We start from the raw sequence: 22,417 nt of genomic DNA, 5'->3' as shown, positions 1-22,417 counted from the left end.
TGGCGTTCCGCGAACGTATTGTCATGGGTTCGTATCCTGGCCGGGGAGGATTTACTGGGCGCAAATCCTTAACTGTAGCCTCTGTTTTACGCAACAGTAAAATGTGAACTTGGTTGTAACAACCATTCTTCGCGGCGGGGATCGTATTCCAGGGACCTGCCCGAAACGCTACGCGTACTAGTGGCTGTACAAGAATGTAACAACTCTTGTATATATCTCAAAAAAACAACAACAGGTACCCATTCAGTGCTGGGTGAAAGGAGGCTACTGTTAAGGATTGGTGCCCAGTCAACCCTCTCCGGCCAGGATACGCAGACCGTCCTTCTAAGGTTTTCCAACCTCAAGAAACTGTTGTACTAAATTACCCTTATCCTAACTTACCAGGCTACGCAAAACAGAAAACGGGGATTAGGTTGTTGTTATTATTAGATACTTGCTGCCTTCATATTAGCTGCCTCCTTATTATCTGCCTTCTTTATAGTTCCCTTCATGTTATCTGCCGCCTTCTAATAAGCTGCCCTCTTATTAGCTGCCTTCATATTAGCTGCCTTCATATTAGCTGCCTTCATATTAGCTGCCTTCATATTAGCTGCCTTCATATTAGCTGCCTTCATATTAGCTGTCATCATGTTAGCTGCCTTCATATTAGCTGTCATCATATTAGCTGCCTTCTTACTAGCTGTCATCATATTAGCTGCCTTCTTACTAGCTGTTATCATATTAGCTGCCTTCTTACTAGCTATTTTTATTGGTTGTTTAGACATTCAGTGAGCACGGCTTAGTCTAGCAACTGAAGCTTTACACAACACGAACACGCTCATTCAGTAAGTGAAGCTTGACTTAAATGTAAATGCTTCATTCAGTGCCTGTCACTTCTTTCCTGTAAAGATTAATTCAGGAGTATCGCTTCTTTCCTGTAAAGATTCATTCAGTGACTGTCGCTTTTCTCTTCTATAGCTTCATTCAGTGATTGACGCTTCTGTCTCCTATAGCTTCATTCAGTGATTGACGTTTCTTTCTTCTACGGTTCATTTCTCTAATTAAATTGATTTCAATTATATAATTCCCGTGATTGTAAATTATTTAAATTTTACATGAAAAGTGAAATTTCATTTATATATGATTTTTTATGAAGTCTTTGAGAGATATTATACGCCTGGTCAGAGGAAAATATACATAACATTACATATGAAAATATATATAATATAACATATTAAAATATACATAATAAAAGTATGAAAATTAAAGCGACATGTAAGGCAGGCCTCGTTAGCGTTGTTTACGTTGAGGCTGGTAATACTTGCTTGTATGTGTATACTCGCGTGTATGTGTATACTCACGTGTATGTGTATACTCGCGTGTATGTGTATACTCGCGTATATGTTTATACTCGCGTGTATGTGTATACTCGCGTGTATGTGTATACTCGCGTATATGTGTATACTCGCGTGTATGTGTATACTCGCGTGTATGTGTATACTCGCGTATATGTGTATACTCGCTTGTATGTGTATACTCGCGTGTATGTGTATACTCGCGTGTATGTGTATACTCGCGTATATGCGTATACTCGCCTGTATGTGTTTTCTCGCTTGTATGTGTATACTCGCGTGTATGTGTATACTCGCTTATATGTGTATACTCGCTTGTATGTGTATACTCGCTTGTATGTGTATACTCGCTTGTATGTGTATACTCGCGTATATGTGTATACTCGCGTATATGTGTATACTCGCTTGTATGTGTATTCTCGCGTGTATGTGTATACTCGCGTATATGTGTATACTCGCTTGTATGTGTATTCTCGCTTGTATGTGTATACTCGCGTGTATGTGTATACTCGCTTGTATGTGTATACTCGTTTGTATGTGTATACTCGCTTGTATGTGTATACTCGCTTGTATGTGTATACTCGCTTGTATGTATATACTCGCTTGTATGTGTATACTCGCTTCTATGTGTATACTCGCTTGTATGTGTACACCCGCGTGTATGTGTATACTTGCGTGTATGTGTATACTTGCGTGTATGTGTATACTCGCGTGTATGTGTATACTTGTGTGTATGTGTATACTCGCGTGTATGTGTATACTCGCGTGTATGTGTATACTCGCGTGTATGTGTATACTCGCGTGTATGTGTATACTCGCGTGTATGTGTATACTCGCGTGTATGTGTACTCTTGCGTGTATGTGTGCACTCGCGTGTATGTGTAGCCCCTCTACTACACCTTACTTTGCTCCTCATCTCTCGTGCCTATTTATTGCCAGTCTCTACTTCCTCATCACAATCGACTTGAGAATGGTCCAGGACGGACCGAAACGTCGTCGTCCCTTCACATTCTAGTGTGTGGTCTGGTCATTATACTTTAGCCACGTTATTGTGACTCATCGCCTGCATAGTAGAACTCTTTAGTGTTTGCAGGTTATAGTTGTGTGTAAACTAAAGTCTTTGAAAATGTAATAAGTTATTATGTAACGCGTTCAAGTGTCGCGTCAGACTAGATATAAAAATGAATTTTGGAGAATTGATTTTTCAATTACCATCGACAGTGAAAAGAAACATAAGTAATGTTGAGAAAATTCGTGTTAGAATTATTAATCTTACTTTTTCGGTCATATTTAATAATATATATATATATATATATATTGTGACGGGAAAATGTAGAAGTGTAGGTGTTCGGCAGTCCTCCTAATGGCTGGTGTCAATGCCTATCACATTTTAGCAAAAAAAGGTTGACTGCTTGGCTGTTGTCTGTGGTAAAGTAAGGGACGACACGCAAAACACATATATGTTTTGTAAACAATGAAACTTTAATTAACTTTAAAAATTATGAATAAGACAATTCCTTGGCTATGTACAGTGCAAACAAACAAGTCAAAAAATATAACATAAAAATTAAGAACACGGGTGACGTTACTCTACAAATATAATAAAGATAAAAGAATGAATAAACAGGTGCTGAGAATATAGAGCTAGCTGAGAACCTCCACCAATAAACAGAGCGTTTATCAGTTGGTTGTTCACAGCTTGAGAGCACAAGGATATTCTGATTTCAATGACTGGTTCAGGCACAGACATCGACTTGGTAGAGGGCGCTGAGGTGCAGATGTGCAGTCGGCGAGTCACCAATCAGAAGCAGGCAGGCTGGAATGGTAGTTTGCTGGTTGACGACGGAGGCGAGCCGGCATGGAGGGAGTGAGGAGTGGGGGGAGTTTAGAGTACATTTGCCTCCTGGTCAAAACGTTTTGTGCTACTGGTAGACGTATCTTGAAGGTAGCATCTTAGTGTTGTATATATATAAGTAACTTTAAGTAGGGAAGAGCAGGCTCAATCTCTCTTGAAAGAGATTACCGTCACAACTCTCCCCCGAAGCCTTCTCTAACGGGTCAAGTTACTTCTTCTGATGGTAGAGTGGTATGTGTAGCTGCCTCTACCTCATAGACTCTGGAGAGGGCGTCTGCTACGATGTTGTCAGAACCCTTGATGTAGAAGATCTCCAGGTTGAAATTCTGCAGATACAAAGCCCATCGTAGAAGTCGTTGATTGGTGAATTGGGCTTGCTGCAAGAAGCGTAGGGGATTGTAGTCCGAGTAGATGGTGGTAGACCGAGCACCTTGTAGGTACGATGCAAAGTGCTGTAAGTTCAGGACGATGGAGAGAAGTTCCTTGTCGATGGTGCTGTAGTTCTTCTGGTGAGGTTTTAACTTGTAGCTGTAGTAGCTAACAGGTTGAACCTCCTCGCCTCGTTGTTGCATCAGGACGCCCCCGATGCCGGTACCACTGGCGTCGACATAGAGGATGAAAGGCTTCGTGATATCTGGTGAGGCGAGAATTGGATTAGAACAGAGCAGAGATTTAAGTTGTTCAAAAGCAATGGTTTGCTGAATGGTCCAATGATACCGTTGCTTGGGGCTGGTTAAAGTGATCAATGGTGTCGCTACCGTACTAAAATTCTTCACAAACCTATGGTAGTAGGAGGCAAGACCAAGGAAGCGCAGGAGCTGCTTCCTGGTGGTAGGCTGTGGGTAATGCTGGATGGCTTGAGTGTGTATGTTTAACGGAGCTAGGCTGTCACTCCCTATCACATGACCAAGATAACGCACTTTACCTTTAGCAAAGGTGAACTGGCCCAAGTTGATGGTGAGGCCGGCTGTCAGGAGCTTGGCGAACAATCGTTGCAGCTGGAGCAGATGTTCGCTCCAGGTGTTAGTTGCCACAACGATGTCATCCAAGTAGGCGTAGGTGTGATCTAAGCCCTGGATGACGCGGTTGACAGCTCGCTGGAAGGTGGCCGGGGCATTACATAGTCCAAATGGAAGGCGTTCATATCTGTAAAGGCCAAAAGGAGTAATGAAGGCAGATATTTCCTTAGCTCGCTCCGTCAAACACACTTGGTAGTATCCCTTGAGTAAGTCTAGTTTGGATAAATACCGAGCATTACCAATGGCGTCAAGGATGACATCTATTCTAGGTAATGGGTAAGCATCCTTGACAGTCACAAGTCCCAATTTCCTGTAGTCAGTACACAGCCTCACTTTACCGTGCGGTTTCGGCACCAAGATGCAGGGTGAGGCCCAAGGAGACTCATAAGGGGTGGATAGCCTATGATCCAGAAGGTACTGTACTTCAGCACGCATAACTTCCTTTTTGCTCGGGCTGATTCGGTAGAAAGGTTGACGAATCGGCCGGGTGTCAGGGAGTAGCTGGATGTCGTGCTGAACCACATTACACTCCTGTGGATCATCGCTGAACAACTTCTGATGTTCCTTGAAGATTCTGATGAGAGGAACACTATTACTGTCCTGCAAATAGGTATGAAGATCAGTTAGGATTTCTGAGTTGGAAGGCACTAACTCAGTGTTAGTGCTTTCGGGAAGGCACGGGAAGGTCTCACTATGGAGGTATGGACCTTTAAATGTGGATAATGATACAACACAGTGGGGGGAGTACCTTGATACTGCTTCAGGAGGTTGACGTGGCACAATTGGGTGTTCCGCCGCCTATCTGGAGTCTCAAGAACGTATTTGTGATTGTTTCTGCACTCCTTGATGCGGTAGGGTCCTGAAAACTTGTTTTGCAGTGGAGAACCTGGGATAGGAAAATATGCCAACACGAAGTCTCCTGGTTTAAATTTCCTTATTTTGCTGCGTTGGTCAAAATGAGTGTTCATCTTCTGAGATTTCAATAGATTGTCATTAGCAAATTTACGTACTCTCTCTAGAAGGTGCTTTAAGTTTTGAAGAAACTGGGGCACATTCTAAGGTCACTGAAGGTGGCATTACGTAGAGAGTCTTTAAAAGCTTTGAGAGGAGTACGGCACTTACGTCCGTAAAGCATCTCATAAGGAGATTCTCCTAGAGACTCATTAGGGAGACTTCTGAAAATGCACATGATGAGGTCAAGTTGTTTATCCCAGTCCTTCAAGGTTTCATTGCAAAATTTCTTTAGGAGTGCTTTAATAGTCTGATGACTACGTTCAAGAGAACCTTGTGAAGCAGGATGATCGGGGCTGGACAATACCTGTGTGATGTTGAACTCTTCCAGTGTCTTCTTGAAGAGATCACTGGTGAAGTTGGTGCCACAGTCACTTTGCACCTTTCTTGGAAATCCATACTGGTGAAGATCTTCAATATTTGTTTCACCACAGTAGCAGCTGTAATGTTCTTTACTGGAACTGCTATGGGGAATCTAGTAGTAGGACACAGGATAGTTAGTATATAGGCGTTGCCAGAACTGGTCCGAGGTAAAGGACCAACACAGTCTATGATGAGTCTGTGGAAAGGTTCCGCAGGCACCTGGATAGGAGTCAATGGAGCCTTGGGAATAGAGATGTTAGGTTTACCTGCCATCTGACATGTATGACACTGTTGCACGTAACTTTTGACGTCTTTAACCATACCTGGCCAGTAGTAGTCTTGTCTGATTCCGTGGTAGGTTTTGTTAAAACCATAGTGAGAAAGTGCTTCGTGGGCCAGGTGTAGAATATCGGGCCATAGGCTGGTGGGAACCACTAGTTGTTCGACATTTGCCCAATCGTCATCCTCCTTCAGCTTACTGGGTCTGTACCTGCAGTAGAGCAACTGATTCTCTAGGAAGAACCCAGGGGTACTGTCAGGTTGAGTCTCAGCCTGGAAGAATAATGGTGTTAATGAAGGATCCTCCCTCTGTAACTAACGGAACTCCGACATAGTAAGATTCGGTGGTAGATTCTGATGGTCTTGAGGGACAGCGGTTGCAGTAGAGTCAGCTGGTTGTGGGCGTGCAGCTTGTGCACGGGTGGTCACCAAAACCAGAGGAGAAACTTCATCACTTTCTTGGACCTCTACTGGAACATACTTAAAGATGGGATTGTCCACTATAGAGTTACACACCTGGGGTTTGTCCATGATGATCAGGTTGGACGGTTGCAGATCTTCTGCCAAGTCATTGCCCAGGAGAAGTTGCACTCCAGACATGGGAAAAGGCTTTTCCCTGATGACGACTTGGACTTCACCGGTCACGAAAGGACAATCCAGGTGGACTCTGGCGAGTGGATATGGAGTGGTAGCAGTGAGGTCAGTGATAAGGACGGTTTCCCGGTGTAGGTGATGTTAGGCACAGCTGATTTCAATATTATTGATTGAAGAACCGCTGTGTCCCTCAAGATCTTCAATTTGAAACGTCCCTCCGAATCTGTACTGCTGGCAGAGACAGTTCCAGGATACAGGTGTTTGCTGAAGAGAGAAAGATCATTAATATGAACACCAACATTCATCACAGGCTTAACGGACTTAGGAGGAGTCGGTTTGGGTTTAGTTGTTTCATTGTTGCCTTTGTATTGAGCCTTCCCACATCTATCTATGGTATGTCCATAGAGTTTGCAATACTTACAATACAATTGAGAGCTCGCTTGATCGGTACTCACTTTATCATAACTATACCAAGACTTCTTACTGGAAGGTGGATCTGGTGTTAGCCGATTGATGAGGCTGTAGGTGTCAGCCAACTTCGCACATCTGATGTAATTGGTTTCTTCTTTGTCTGCTAAATATAAACGGATGGAAGGGGGAACACGTCTAAAGAATTCTTAAACTAGAATTCCAGCTTCCAGCCATTTCATGACATATCTTTTCTTTGTATTGCAAATTCTAAAAAGGTGGTGGTACTTGCCTTTAGATAATCACGGAATTTTCATCTGTAGCTGTCGGTGGAGAGAAGGTAGGCGTCCAAAACTGCTTGCTTCAGGGTCTGAAGTCATTCTCAGACGCTACTGAGAGTAACTGCAGCTCTACCGGTGAGATGCATTCTGAGAAGGGTAGACCATTGATCTGCAGTCCAGCTAAGTTTTTTAGCTAGGGTCTCGAAAGTGGTGAAAAATACATCGATCCCTGTCTCAACGAATGGTGGCATTATCTTACTTATATGGGAGATATTGAAACTTACAGGAAGACTAGCTGTAGCTTGTTGGCGCTGAGTGTGGTGTGTAGTTTCCAAGGTGAGTTCTTGTTGACGACATGCTAGAGCCATATCAGCTTGCTTCTTATCATGCTCGCGTTGCATCTCCAGGTGACGTTTTTGTGTTTCAAGCCGTTCCCTCTCCCGCTCACAGATTAGCTTAGCCTCACGTTCTTTGAGGGCCACCTCGTGTTCCTGTTCTTCCTTCCTTAGGGCAGCCTCTCGTTCCTTTCGTTGTAGAGCTTCTTTGGCTAGGGCCGCCTCACGTTCTTGTTCTTCTTTCTTTGGGGCCGCCTCTTCTTTCTTTAGGGCCATCTCGAGTTCCCTTATCTGGAGAGCTTCTTTTTGTTGTTCCCGCTCTATGTTGGCTAGTTCGAGCTTCAGTTTCATAGCTGCCAGAGCTTGTTTATCTGCAATAGAATAGTTTTCGTGAGTTTCAGAGTCTATCTTTCCTTCGTCTAAGAGGTAATCCAAAATAAGATTATGCAAGTCAAATTTTGTTGGCTCCATGGGGAACATCTAGATGATACTCGTGGGCAAGAGTTTGTAATTCGGCCCTTTTGGCACCACTTAAGTTCCCTATTTCACCTGCTGGATCATTATGAAAAGCTGGGAGACGAAACATGGTGAAAAATAGCAAATAAATGTATAATGAATATACTTGCAATATGGTAAGTGTCAGTAACAGGATGACGTGGCAACTGGTAACTATCCTGTGGAATTTTAATCGTTAACAATTAACGTTAATTTTAGTATGGTAAATGATTAGTCAACCAAAAGAGCAGGAAACCTTGTACCCGGTACTCAATGTAAGAGAATAAGGGCAAGAAAATCCTACTAAATAAATGAAACCGATAGTTTCTATAACATATGAAACATTTAATTGTTTCAAAAGTGAATAAGGTAGTCCAAGAATGTAGGGATAACTTGCCGCGTCTCTATAGGACAGAAGGAAGGGTTTTCCTACTAAATGAAATATGATACTTACGGAATTAGCGATCTTTGTGCTCTGAAAAATGAAAGCTAATTCCCTACCTAAGTAAATATCATCATCTCTGACCGACGTGTAGGGGTGCGAGTGTCAACTTGTGACGAGAGCTGCTGTTGAGGTCCCAACTCAGCAACGTTGTCCTTGCTAAAGGAACTATGGCCCTCTGTATCTCCTTTGGTCGGATTGCAGAAGATAGGGTTATCTTGAGGTTATCTTGAGATCATTTCGGGGCTTTTTAGTGTCCCCGCGGCCCGGTCCTCGACCAGGCCTCCACCCCCAGGAAGCAGCCCGTGGCAGCTGACTAACTCTCAGGTACCTATTTACTGCTAGGTAACAGGGGCATTCAGGGTGAAATAAACTTTGCCCATTTGTTTCTGCCTCGTGCGGGAATCGAACCCGTGCCACAAAATTACGAGTCCTGCGCGCTATCCACCAGGCTACGAGGGTGCTTTGACCTGAAGACAAATCAAAGTACCAGGGTACCAAAATGATGATCTGCCGGAATGTGACAAATATCCTGGGGACAGAAGGTGGAAAACATGAGTAATAACACGGAGGGAGAGATGACCAATTGAGAGAATGACTGAGGCCTTCAGTCACCACATAATCCACAGTTATCCAACACTCACAATATGTTACCCTCGGAATGCACAAAATACACAGGACCATATAAATATTAAAAGTAATGAAAATATTGAAAAGCAACTGTATCAAAGCCAATTACACTTACCACAAATTGATGTTCTGGTACTATTACCTGAGTGAAGCTCCCGAACAGTCCCCCATAAAAATGTGACGGGAATGTGTAGAAGTGTAGGTGTTCGGCAGTCCTCCTAATGGCTGATGTCAATGCCTATCACATTTTAGAAAAAAAAAAAGTCGACTGCTTGGCTGTTGTCTGTGGTAAAGTAAGGGAAGACACGCAAAACACATAGTATGAACAATGAAACTTTAATTAACTTTAAAAAATATGAATAAGACAATTCCTTGGCTATGTACAGTGCAAACAAACAAGTCAAAAAATATAACATAAAAATTAAGAACATATATATACATATATGTATACATTTATATATACATATATATATATACATATATATTGTCGGGGTTTACTCGGGTGAGCAACAGTACACTCAAGGTCACTCATCGTAGCCCTGCGGGTCTTCACTCTATCCTCGCGGCGCCACTGTACGCCATGAGAGTATCCCAGTCAATCCCAACCGGCCTCTGATCGAGGAGTGGGAACACAACTTGTTCACTTAACTGTTGTATACCCGCCCCGTCATAGGGCTCTACTACTATCCACAAGGTCGCCAACTGGTGTTTTCGGTGTCCAGTAACACGTCAGTGGTTTTGTTGAATTGTGGTAACAGTGGCAAGAACACACTCAATAGATCTGATATCAGGCAGGTATTTACTTCTATCACTCTCTGCTTTCAGGTATTACATAGCCACAAGAAATATGGAGGGGATGATGGAAACACCGATGTACTTTGTATTTTACTTAAAACTCATTCAAAGACATCACAAGATTATATCAATAAGCAAACAGCTGTTTCAGGCGGGAGTCGCTTGTTCCCACATATAATATGAACTCACTAAGCTAGCAACGCTCCCCCTCTCGTCAATGTCAAAATCAGCTGGGCGACTCCCCCCGCGTGAATGTTTATTGCTTGTTTCCCTGGCGTCACGCGCTCTGTTTCTTTAAGTTCTCAAAGATCACTAGAAGTTCGAACACACAATATTTGCGACAACAGCACGTAAATACTTCGCTACACTGATCTTGGGCTCAATCAAACATTTCTATATTAAATGTGACAATAATTCACTGTCATGGTATTACACACTGCCCTTCATTTAATGATAACGGATGCAGGTATATATCACTGGAGTTCTCAGTAATTCCTCTCGTGGGCGATAACACAATTAATCACTGCACACATGAATGATTGTTCAATACACGAGCATAGACATATATATGTATATGGATGAGTCATAGACATTTATAATGATAATAACATAGTTACTGGGCACATAGCCTAACTCCCAAATACTGGCGTAATGATATATATATCCTCCCACTATATGATCACATTAAAGTCTCATGAAAGACATTCTCAACACAGTAAATTCATCAATTACTCCGGGTGCCTGCATACACCAATAATAATCATAAATATCGTGAGTACTCTTTATAGTACCACTCTGCACACTGGTGCCTTACTGTGACATAGGTGAGCCTTGCTCACGACATACAAAATACTCAGACTAAATAATATAGCTGACTAAAGGGGAATTTGGGAGGGAAACTAGAATCACCTACTTCCACCTATCCTCCGATGAGAGTTGAGTTGTAGCTCCTGGTCCTGGCTCCTGCCTCGTGTAGGGAACGCCCCCACACACACACTGTCGTGTCCTCCAGGAACTCACTCAACGTCCCACCGTAAGCGCGTCGTCTCCGTGCCTTTTCACTGCAGGTCCGTGCTCCTCCTCGACTTCTTGTAGGGTTGGAGTCGGTCTCCCGGCCGTCGACTTCTCCTCCCAGCTACGGCTGCCCGCCTACGTCTCGGCTGCAGTCGTTCGGATTCCCGAATAGTTTTCTTCTTCCTCTGCTTCCCAGTGGCTCGGTTCAGCCACTACGCCGTCACAAACGGGTGAACTGCCTCAGACGTCATATACGTCACTGCACAGACTTCACTTCTTCTTGCACAGTACCTGTCCTGGAGCACTTGTTGCTCAATATCCCGTCGATTCCCTCTCTGGTCCAACACATGAACGAAGGAAGACCTCACAGAGTACTGGCAGACTTCGGGTGACACGTAAAATCCACGGGAGCGGGAAACAACTGTCAAACTGACAGGACCAATCTTCGCACGTCCAACCACCTTGACGTGTCGTGTCAGACTGATGGCACCGCCGTGGCGCTCTGACCAGACCCCCCTTCCTTCGTGACGTTACATTCGCCATGGGAGGTTTTCATTGGCTCCCTGTGCCACATCGCTGTCGGTGACCAATCCGGTGTCACTGACGTCACATAGTTTTGGCGGCAAAACAGAAGAGCCAGCGCCATATTGGCTTCCTAAAGGGCCTAAACCACAGGCCAAAATACTCTTCTTTGATAAATTTCTCGGCACTCCGAGAACACTACATTCTCCCACATATATCAAACTGATGCCTGCCACGTAGAGAACGCTCGGGTAAAGTGGACATGACTCTTACTGCAGGCGTGGGAGAAATATAAAGGGGGGGGGGAACACCGTCACAATATATATATATATACATATATATATATATATATATATATATATATATATATATATATATATATATATATATATATATATATATATATATATATATATATGTCGTACCTAGTAGCCAGAATGCACTTCTCATCCTACTATGCAAGGCCCGATTTGCCTAATAAGCCAAGTTTTTATGAAATAATTGTTTTTCGACTACCTAACCTACCTAACCTAACCTAACCTAACCTACCTTTTTCGGCTACCTAACCTAACCAAACCTATAAAGATAGGTTAGGTTAGGTAGGGTTGGTTAGGTTCGGCCATATATCTATGTTAATTTTAACTCCAATAAAAAAAAATTGACCTCATACATAATGAAAGGGGTAGCTTTATCATTTCATAAGAAAAAAATTAGAGAAAATATATAAATTCATCCCCCCTATCGCACGTCCGACCTTCTCGACACGACACGTCGAGAAGGTCGGACGTGCGATAGGGGGTCCTGTCAGTCTGACAGTTTTCACCCCAGCTCCAGTGGATTTACGCGTCACCTGTAGTCTGCAAGCACCCTTTGAGGTCTTCCCGTATTCCATGTGTTGGACAGATGAAGGAATTGACGAGAAACGAGCAACAAGTGCTCCAGTGTCAGGTGCTTTGCAAGAAGTGACGTCTGGGACGACTGTGCAGTTTCACCAGTTAGATGACGACGTAGCGGCTGGGCCAATCCACCGTGAGGCAGGAGAAGAGGAAACTAACTGGGATCTGAGCGACTGCAGCCGAGAGAAAGAACTGCAGACGTAGTTGTGAGGAGAAGTCAACGGCCAGGAGACCGACTCCAACCCTCCAAAAGGTCGTGGAGGAGCACGGAACCTGCAGAGAGAAGAGCACTGAGAAGACGCGTTTTTAGGTGTTGATTGGGTTCCTAGAGAGAGCATCAGTGTGTGTGTGGGGGTGTTCCCTACAAAGAGTCGAGAGCCGGGACCAGGAGCTTCAATTCAACTCTCAACAGAGAGCGAGTTCACGTCATTGATGGTGGAAGTAGGTAATTCAGTTTTCCCTCCCATGCCCCATTAGTTAACAATTTAGCCAGAGTATCTTCTATGCTGTGAGCAGGGCTCACCAATGTCTATGTCATAGTAAGGCACAGTTGTGAAGGGAGATGCAATAGAGAGCTCTCGTGAGAATATATATGGTGTGTGAATACGCCTGTGATTTATCGAAGAGATTACTGTGTCGAGGACATTTACATTCATGTGACATTAATGTTATAAGTTTGTGCCAGAGAATATATATATATATAAAGGTAACATTTATTAGTGTAAGGCTGTGTGCCCAGTATTACCACATTATTATAAATATTAATGTAAGGATCTATATATATATATATATGCTGGAGTTATTGTATAGTGTATTCATGTGTTTATTGCCAGTACAGTGATTTACTGTGTTTATCGCCAGTATAGTGATTTACTGTGTTTACTGTCAGTATTGTGATTTACTGTGTTTAATGCCAGTACAGTGATTTACTGTGTTAATGATTTACCAGTATAATGTCCAGTATAATGATTTACCAGTATAATGATTTTACTGTGTTCAAGCCAGTACTGCGATATACTGTGATCATGAAGAAATAATAGGCGCTTCACGCCACGATAGTAAGTACAGTGAGCAACAAGTACAATGAGCATATAGTGAGGGGGCGTGGCCTCTCGCGAGTTGCCAAACGCTGGAAAATACTTTATTTGGAGCGTGGGAATATGCATGCCCCTGGGGGAGTGTTGTCATCACGTAGTGATCCAGATTTATGAAGAGGGAGCGACAGCTGTTCCTGTACTTCGTTGCCTTGTTGCTGATCCAGTGTTATAATACTTTAATCTTTTAAGTAAAATACAAAACCACCTTCGTGTTTGTATTATCCCTCCATTACTTTGCTGCTATTGAGTCCATTGAAAAGAGTGATTGAAACGTACGCTTACCTGACACCAATTTGAGTAATGTTCTATTGAGCCATTATTTATCACTACTATATTACTATTCCACTGAAGTGTTACTGGACACGGGAAACACCAGTAGGCAACCTTTAGTGAGCGGTAGAGCCAACTGGTTTGGCTCAACTTGCTAGGGGGGGTCTACAAGTACAAGGCAGGCACACGATCAAGAGAGAAGTGATCGTGTTCCCACTCGCCTTCAGGCTACGAGGCCGGCCGGAGGTAGACTGGGAGACTCTCCAGGAGATCAGTGGCACCTTGAGGATGGAGAGAAGACCCGCAGGGCAACAGTAAGTAACAGTTACCACTACCAGTACTTGGTGGTGACTGGAGAGAGGGAGAGATACCTCGACATTGGCGATATTGCCAGGATTTAAGTCCGAGATTTAGAGTAACCCAGACAATATATATATATATATATATATATATATATATATATATATATATATATATATATATATATATATATATATATATATATATATATATATATATTATATATATATATATATTATTAAATATGACCAAAAAAGTAAGATTAATAATTCTAACACGAATTTTCTCAATTTTTCGTACATTTCTCTTCACTGTTGGTGGTAATTCAAAAATCAATTCTAAAAAATTCATTTTTATTTCTAGTCTGACGCGACACTTGAGCTCGTTTCGTAAAACTTATTACATTTTCAAAGACTTTAGTTTACACATACACAACTGAATAGAACTTACACATCTCCGATTTGTTTATATCTACATTTGAGTGAGGTGGATGGGGTGAGGTGGTATTTAATAGGGTATTAAATTCATCAACACAAGACAGAACACGAAACAATGGGTATTGAATAGAAGTGATTGTAGAAAGCCTATTGGTCCATATTTCTTGATGCTTCTATATTGGAGCGGAGTCGTGAGGTGGGTAGAATATAGTTATGCATTAATTGGCTGTTGATTGCTGGTGTTGACTTCTTGATGTGTAGTGCCTCGCAAACGTCAAGCCGCCTGCTATCGCTGTATCTATCGATGATTTCTGTGTTGTTTACTAGGGTTTCTCTGGCGATGGTTTGGTTGTGGGAAGAGATTATATGTTCCTTAATGGAGCCCTGTTGCTTATGCATCGTTAAACGCCTAGAAAGAGATGTTGCTGTCTTGCCTATATACTGGTTTTTTTTCGAGCTTACAGTCCCCAAGAGGGCATTTGAAGGCATAGACGACGTTGGTCTCTTTTAAAGCGTTCTGCTTTGTGTCTGGAGAGTTTCTCATGAGTAGGCTGGCCGTTTTTCTGGTTTTATAGTAAATCGTCAGTTGTATCCTCAGATTTTTGTCTGTAGGGATAAAGTTTCTATTAACAATATCTTTCAGGACCCTGAAAGATATTGCCTCCTTCAATATCAAATGCCTCCTTCAGCTCCTGCAGATGTCTGACATCAGGTACCTGTGTAAAAATGTCGTCAACATACCTGCAGTATATGGCCGGTTTCAAGTTCATGTCGACTAAGACTTTTTGCTCGATGGTACCGATGTAGAAGTTTGCAAACAGGACACCTAGGGGAGAACCCATGGCGACCCCATCTACTTGCTTATACATGTGCCCATCCGGGCTTAAAAGGGTGCCTCTTTAGTACAAGCTTGGAGTAGTTTCCTTAGGATATTTTCTGGTATGTCAAGAGGAGTACAGGCTGGATCACGATACACTCTGTCGGATATCATCCCGATTGTCTCGTCCACAGGTACGTTGGTGAACAGTGATTCTACGTCCAACGAGGCTCTTATTCCTGTGGCCCGTGTGCCCCGCAGTAAGTCAACAAATTCCTTTGGAGACTTCAGGCTGAAGGCGCAAGAATGGAAGCAAGTCGACGAAGAACTCTGTAGGGTAAGGCAGGTCCTAGTCAACAACGGCTTCTCCAATGGTTTCGTCGAAGACATCATAAGAAGGAAAGTGAAACGCCATGCAACCTCTGAAGAGACAACTAACACAACACCTATACCCCCTATTAGACTATTTTACAGGAACTTCTTTTCCACAGCCCATAAAACGGAGGAAAGGGTCCTGAAAGATATTGTTAATAGAAACGTTATCCCCTACAGACAAAAATCAGAGGATACAACTGACGATTTACAACTAAAACTGACAACTAAAACCAGAAAAACGGCCAGCCTACTCATGAGAAACTCTCCAGACACAAAGCAGAACGCTTTAAAAGAGACCAACGTCGTCTATGCCGTCAAATGCCCTCTTGGGGACTGTAAGCTCCAAAAAACCCAGTATATAGGCAAGTCAACATCTCTTTCTAGGCGTTTAACGATGCATAAGCAACAGGGCTCCATTAAGGAACATATAATCTCTTCCCACAACCAAACCATCGCCAGAGAAATCCTAGTAAACAACACAGAAATCATCGATAGATACAGCGATAGCAGGCGGCTTGACGTTTGCGAGGCACTACACATTAAGAAGTCAACACCAGCAATCAACAGCCAATTAATGCACAACTATATTCTACCCACCTCAAGACTCCGCTCCAATATAGAAGCATCAAGAATTATGGACCAATAGGCTTTCTACAATCACTTCTATTCAATACCCATTGTTTCGTGTTCTGTCTTGTGTTGATGAATTTAATACCCTATTAAATACCACCTCACCCCATCCACCTCACTCAAATGTAGATATAAACAAATTGGAGATGTGTAAGTTCTATTCAGTTGTGTATGTGTAAACTAAAGTCTTTGAAAATGTAATAAGTTTTACGAAACGCGCTCAAGTGTCGCGTCAGACTAGAAATAAAAATGAATTTTGGAGAATTGATTTTTGAATTACCACCAACAGTGAAGAGAAATGTACGAAAGATTGAGAAAATTCGTGTTAGAATTATTAACCTTACTTTTTCGGTCATATATAATAATATATGTCTACAGGAAAGACTGCTACCAAAATATACTAATATATATATATATATATATATATATATATATATATATATATATATATATATATATATATATATATATATATATATATATATATATATATATATGTCGTACCTAGTAGCCAGAACGCACTTCTCAGCCTATTATGCAAGGCCCGATTTGCCTAATAAGCCAAGTTTTCCTGAATTAATACATTTTCTCTAATTTTTTTCTTATGAAATGATAAAGCTACCCATTTAATTATGTATGAGGTCAATTTTATTTTATTGGAGTTAAAATTAACGTAGATATATGACCGAACATAACCAACCCTACCTAACCTAACCTAACCTATCTTTATAGGTTAGGTTAGGTTAGGTAGCCGAAAAAGTTAGGTTAGGTTAGGTTAGGTAGTTGAAAAAACATTAATTCATAAAAACTTGGCTTATTAGGCAAATCAGGCCTTGCATAGTAAGCTGAGAAGTGCGTTCTGGCTACTAGGTACGACATATATATATATATATATATATATATATATATATATATATATATATATATATATATATATATATATATATATATATATATATATTTATATATATATATGTATATGATACATTTTATCCAACAACCTAATTTGATTTTATCGTTTGGTGATTTTCACGTGAATGCGAGAGTTATAATGTTAACGAATTGGCCATAATGAAAGGTAACCTAAGTAGGTTGTAGAGTAATGGATCCTAGAAGAGTCGCAGACGACACATGTTGCCATAAGGGAGAGCCCCGCCAAACACATCACGAAACTACAACGCTCGAACAAGGTTTAACACTTTCTAACGAGTTGTAACACCAATATAGCAAGTTGTAACAACGTTGTAATACATCATAAAAATGTTTTAACAACATGTAACAGGTTATTACAGGATTTATTTCAGGTTGTAACCAGCAGAAAATAGGGACAGTTATGTTGTGTGTTTGCATGGAGCAAGGAGTCTCATTTGCATGGAGCAAGGAGTCTCATCTACCCAAGAGCTCCCCGCTCACAGTGTTATAATTACTAAGGTGGCAGCATCAGAAGATGTTGTTCACACTTGGGGCCCCTCAGTACCTCGAGGGAAACATGCTGGCTGGATGCTGGTGGGAGGCTCAGGGATGTTGTTACCTGTGCCTGAGGTCGTTGGCGTCTAAGGCAATTAACGTTGGCGTGATGAAAGCTTCGACCACGCGTTAAGAGGCTGAGGAAGTTGTGGCAGTGTCATGGGGTAGGTAGGATGAGTAGCGAGTTGTCCTGGAGAGTTTTAACTATCTAGAATCACGACTACAGCAGTTGTTCTCAACTTTTCACCCCTTTTCTTCATTTATCAGAATGTCATTCTCTGCGATTGTTTCAATCAAAAAAGTTGCATTCCGTGTGTGGGGGTATTTTCCCAGCAGGAATTTATTTGTATATATTTTATTTTATTATTAATTCAAAGTGAACTTTATTTAAAAGTTATCCTGCTAGGTGTTTACCTGTACACAAGTTTAGGGGGGGGGGGGAGTCAAATACATAGCCTATACCACAAATAATGGTTATATATAAGCTACAAAATTTAATGTTAGTACTACTCTAAATTGGGATAATTATTAAATATATTAGCCTCAGCTGATAAATTGTTACTGTGAGAGCTGGTCCTCTACCATCTGACTTTGGTTTGCCACATGTGGTCCGTCCTGGACCTGTACTAATGGCGGCTGTTGGTCCTTGTTAGAGCAGGTAAGCGTCTGTACAGGTTCATGTAGGTGTTAACAGCTCTCTGTGATTTCTTCAATTCGTCAAAGGTTACCTGCCGAATATTTACACCGTAACAATTGTACAACAATATTCCAGTAAAAAAATGTCTTGAAATAATGAGGATTATGAGCTCTTCTAATAAAAGCTAAGTTGTTCTAATCGTGGCAGATTTTAGCATCAGCTAACCACGGGGACTTTGCAATTCCCGTGGTGCAGTGGTTAAGACACTCGCCTGGCATTTCACGAGCGTTTTATCCTGGGTTAGTATCCTGGCCGGGAAGGATTTACTGGGCGTCAATCCTTAACTGTAACGTCTGTTGACCCAGCAGTGAAATGGGTACCTGGTTGGTAAACGATTTGGTGGGTCGTGTTCCAGGGAACAGTGTGTAGGAAAACCCGACACCATTTATTAATAATAAATACAATATGCAGATAATAATGTTGCTGCTGTTGTATATATATATATATATATATATATATATATATATATATATATATATATATATATATATATATATATATATATATATATATATATATAAAGTCACTCATAGAATACGTGGCGCAGTGGAATTTTCCGTCAATAGAAAACGAGATAACATTGCCACATAGCGCTATAAATTCATCAGCTATTCTGTTGGGAATTATTCTTAATACAGCAGTCTTTGGACATTTATCATCATAAAAACATCTCATTTGAATTAACTTAATTATCAGTACAAAAATTGAGTAATTGGGACTTTTCTACCATTTACTGACATCTGGACAAAGAGAGCCAGGGCGTCAGTGGTGAGAGGGATCTTCCTTTGTTGTTAAGACGAGTCGCTGGAGCGAGTTCAGCTCCTAAAATTCTGCCTTGGACAGCTGTGTCACAGGAGTAAAGTGCGTCTGTTATCGACACGCAATTACATCTACTATGAGGGAAGTGTATTACCGAAACCCGTTTCTTATCTAATCATCTCTGGCCAGTTATGTTTGGTAAATACGGCGAACCGGTTAGCACGCATGAAAAGTGACATAATCCAGCTAATTATTCCTTGGTCCTTATCTTATAAATAATATACTAATATTTCCTCTGATATAGCTGTCACATATATAGGATTCCGGCTTTACAGCAAATGCTCTTTGAGAGGAACAATTGAAGAGTAAGCAAGAATTAATCTTGGCACACCAGTACATGGGTGGTGATGCTAGCCTCAACCACGAGGATTATTTGTTGTCATCATCCTAGTTTATACCTGGTGGACTAGGCCTACCATACAATTAGACAAGGCCTCCCAATTTTAATTACTAATATATGTGGTTTAATACTGTAGTTTGATTGGCTGCATATATATATATATATATATATCACTAAGAACTCTTTGACCCGGCCAGGATTCGAACCCATGCCGTCCAGGATCACCCCTAAACGTACACAGTACCGTGACCACCGCACCAATGATCGTCTACGATCACTACGTAGACGATCATTGGTGCGGTGGTCACGGTACTGTGTACGTTTAGGGGTGATCCTGGACGGCATGGGTTCGAATCCTGGCCGGGTCAAAGAGTTCTTAGTGATATATGGCTTGCGCGTTCATGCAGCTTTCTCACATATATATATATATATATATATATATATATATATATATATATATATATATATATATATATATATATATATATATATATACCCCCTCGAATGTGCAAAGAGTTGATTTGTGAGAATATTGTAGAAATACAGTCCGCTAAACATCATTAAAAATGATATCGAAATATTTAAATTAATGTATATATAAACACAATATAAATTCATATATATAATAAATAAATATATAAATCTCACCCATAGGATTAAGGACTTGCCCGAAACACTATGCGTACTAGTGGCTGTACAAGAATGTAAGAACTCTTGTATATAATAAAAAAATGGAAATAAACGTACTCCCGGAAGTTGGTGAGGTCGCCATGGCAGAATCACTGTTGGGCGAGAGAAATATGTCTTCAGCTTCTTCATGAACATCGATTGAACGGTTACGATACCTTTATCCAATGGGTCCCAGCGCATTGTGGTATTCTCCATAATGAACTAGTAGATCAACTTGCCAAAGCAATGCAAAACACACCTCACATTACCCGTCATCCAATTCCCCATGTTGCACGTAAAGGAGCCTTCAAAAATACCATCACCCAAGATTTTGCGACGAAATGGAAAACGTCATGCTCACTTTTGTATTATGGGTCCATTAAAAGGAAATGGGAAACTTGGAAACATGTCAGATATAAAAGCAGAGAAATTGATATAACGATGACCAGATTAAGGCTGGGACACACCACACTGGCAGCACACAGCTCTAAGTACTGGACAGACATCAACGAACTCTGCATCCACTGTCAGGTGCCTGAAACAATCGAACACTATCTCTTTCATTGCTTCCGACACTATAGTGCCAGAGTAAATTTCAAACAAGTACTTATTTCACTTAAAATACCATTTACCATCGAGCATATATTAGGAGGCGGTGACCACTCGTTACAGGAAAAATACCAAATAGTCAAAGCACTGGCTAAATATCTCCAGTCGCCCAACAAATTGGGTCACATCTGACCCGCGCCACATTTATACCTGGCGCCACCAACAGCTAAACACAGAAAACAAATGCCTCGTCGCAGCACCATGGATCAGCTGACGTCATAAACACAACATACCGCCCTATGGTGCGGCAAGTCTCCCTCTAACATTTGTTTAGTCTGTTTTAGTCGCCACTCCTCTGTCTACAGCACAACGCAACAAGCACTTTTGTAACTCTTATCGTCCTCAACATAAACGCGTCTCCTAACATCTGTACTGGTGCAGTCATCGGGAGGACAAATCCTTCATGCAAACTGCTCCTACTATCAAGAAGAAGAAGAAATATGAAATCTTTATAGTGAGCGTGTAGCGGACCTCTGAAGGAGCCTTCTTTGTTTACATACAATGACGAGTCAGCGGCCTCCTTGAAGGCGTCTCCAGAAATTTGGTTCTGTTTCTGTCTTTTATTGGCAGTAGGAGAGAGCCTTTAATGTTATGGTATATTTCATTTAGTTAAATAATAGAAAACACTTTTATATCAAGTTTAATCACTAATCATCATAGTTAGTATGTTAGTGTCGGATTTCCGACATCATGTAATATGTATAATTTTGAAAATCATTTATTTTTTATATACTACTTGAATTATTTTTATTGTGATTTTGTTTTGATTTATTTACAATTAAGAATGTTGATAGATTTTAAAACTTGAATGAAGGTAGTTTTATATGCATAAATAATTATATACTTAACAGACTAAACTGAAGCATACTTCTATAAACAAAAAGTTCAAGATAATGGCAGGGTGTTGTAATTCAGTTTAGTCAGGTGAAGGTTACTTTTAACGAGAAGACAGAGGCTGTTTTATCTTCGCCATTTGTTGGATTCTCTGAGGAGTGCTTGAAAGGCCACAACGAAGGCCATTTACAGCCTCCACTCTACTTCATAGCTACGTTTACAACAGTGTTGAGGAGCTTGACCACAAAGATCAGGTGAAGGGCCAAAATTATGTGACATTTCATATCAGTCACATCTCTTGCTCCCGAGTTAATCTTCAGCTCCAAAAATTCATCTTGACAATTATCAGGAACTTTTTCAACTGAATATTTGAATGGATTTCACACTGAATCAAGTCCTCATCACCGAGTTCTGGAAGAATATCGGCTGAATACACTTTCCAGTGCTAAAAAAATTCGCAAAATTTTATTTTTGCAAATTGTGGAAGGCGTTGGTCATCACCACCAACAACCACAGCTGATCACAGTTTTTCAATCTTGGCAACTTTTTTATCTTGACATTTATCTTCCAATTTGTCAGCTTTCTCGTGAAGGCTTTCTGGGAATTCGTGAATTTTATGCTGTTGTATTCCTTCCTTACATCTGAAGATTTTTATTCAGCTGTTGAAAAAGTCAACCAAACACGAAAAGATAGCATGAGCCCTTAGTTATGAAGCAATCAGATACAAAACTCCATCTTGCCCTCAGTTTAAAAATAAATAAATTGAGCTGATGTGTAATCTCAAAT

The sequence above is a fragment of the Procambarus clarkii genome, chromosome 32, assembly GCF_040958095.1.
Source record: "Procambarus clarkii isolate CNS0578487 chromosome 32, FALCON_Pclarkii_2.0, whole genome shotgun sequence".
Taxonomy (NCBI): Eukaryota; Metazoa; Arthropoda; class Malacostraca; order Decapoda; family Cambaridae; genus Procambarus; species Procambarus clarkii.
This window is presented reverse-complemented; position numbering follows the sequence as displayed.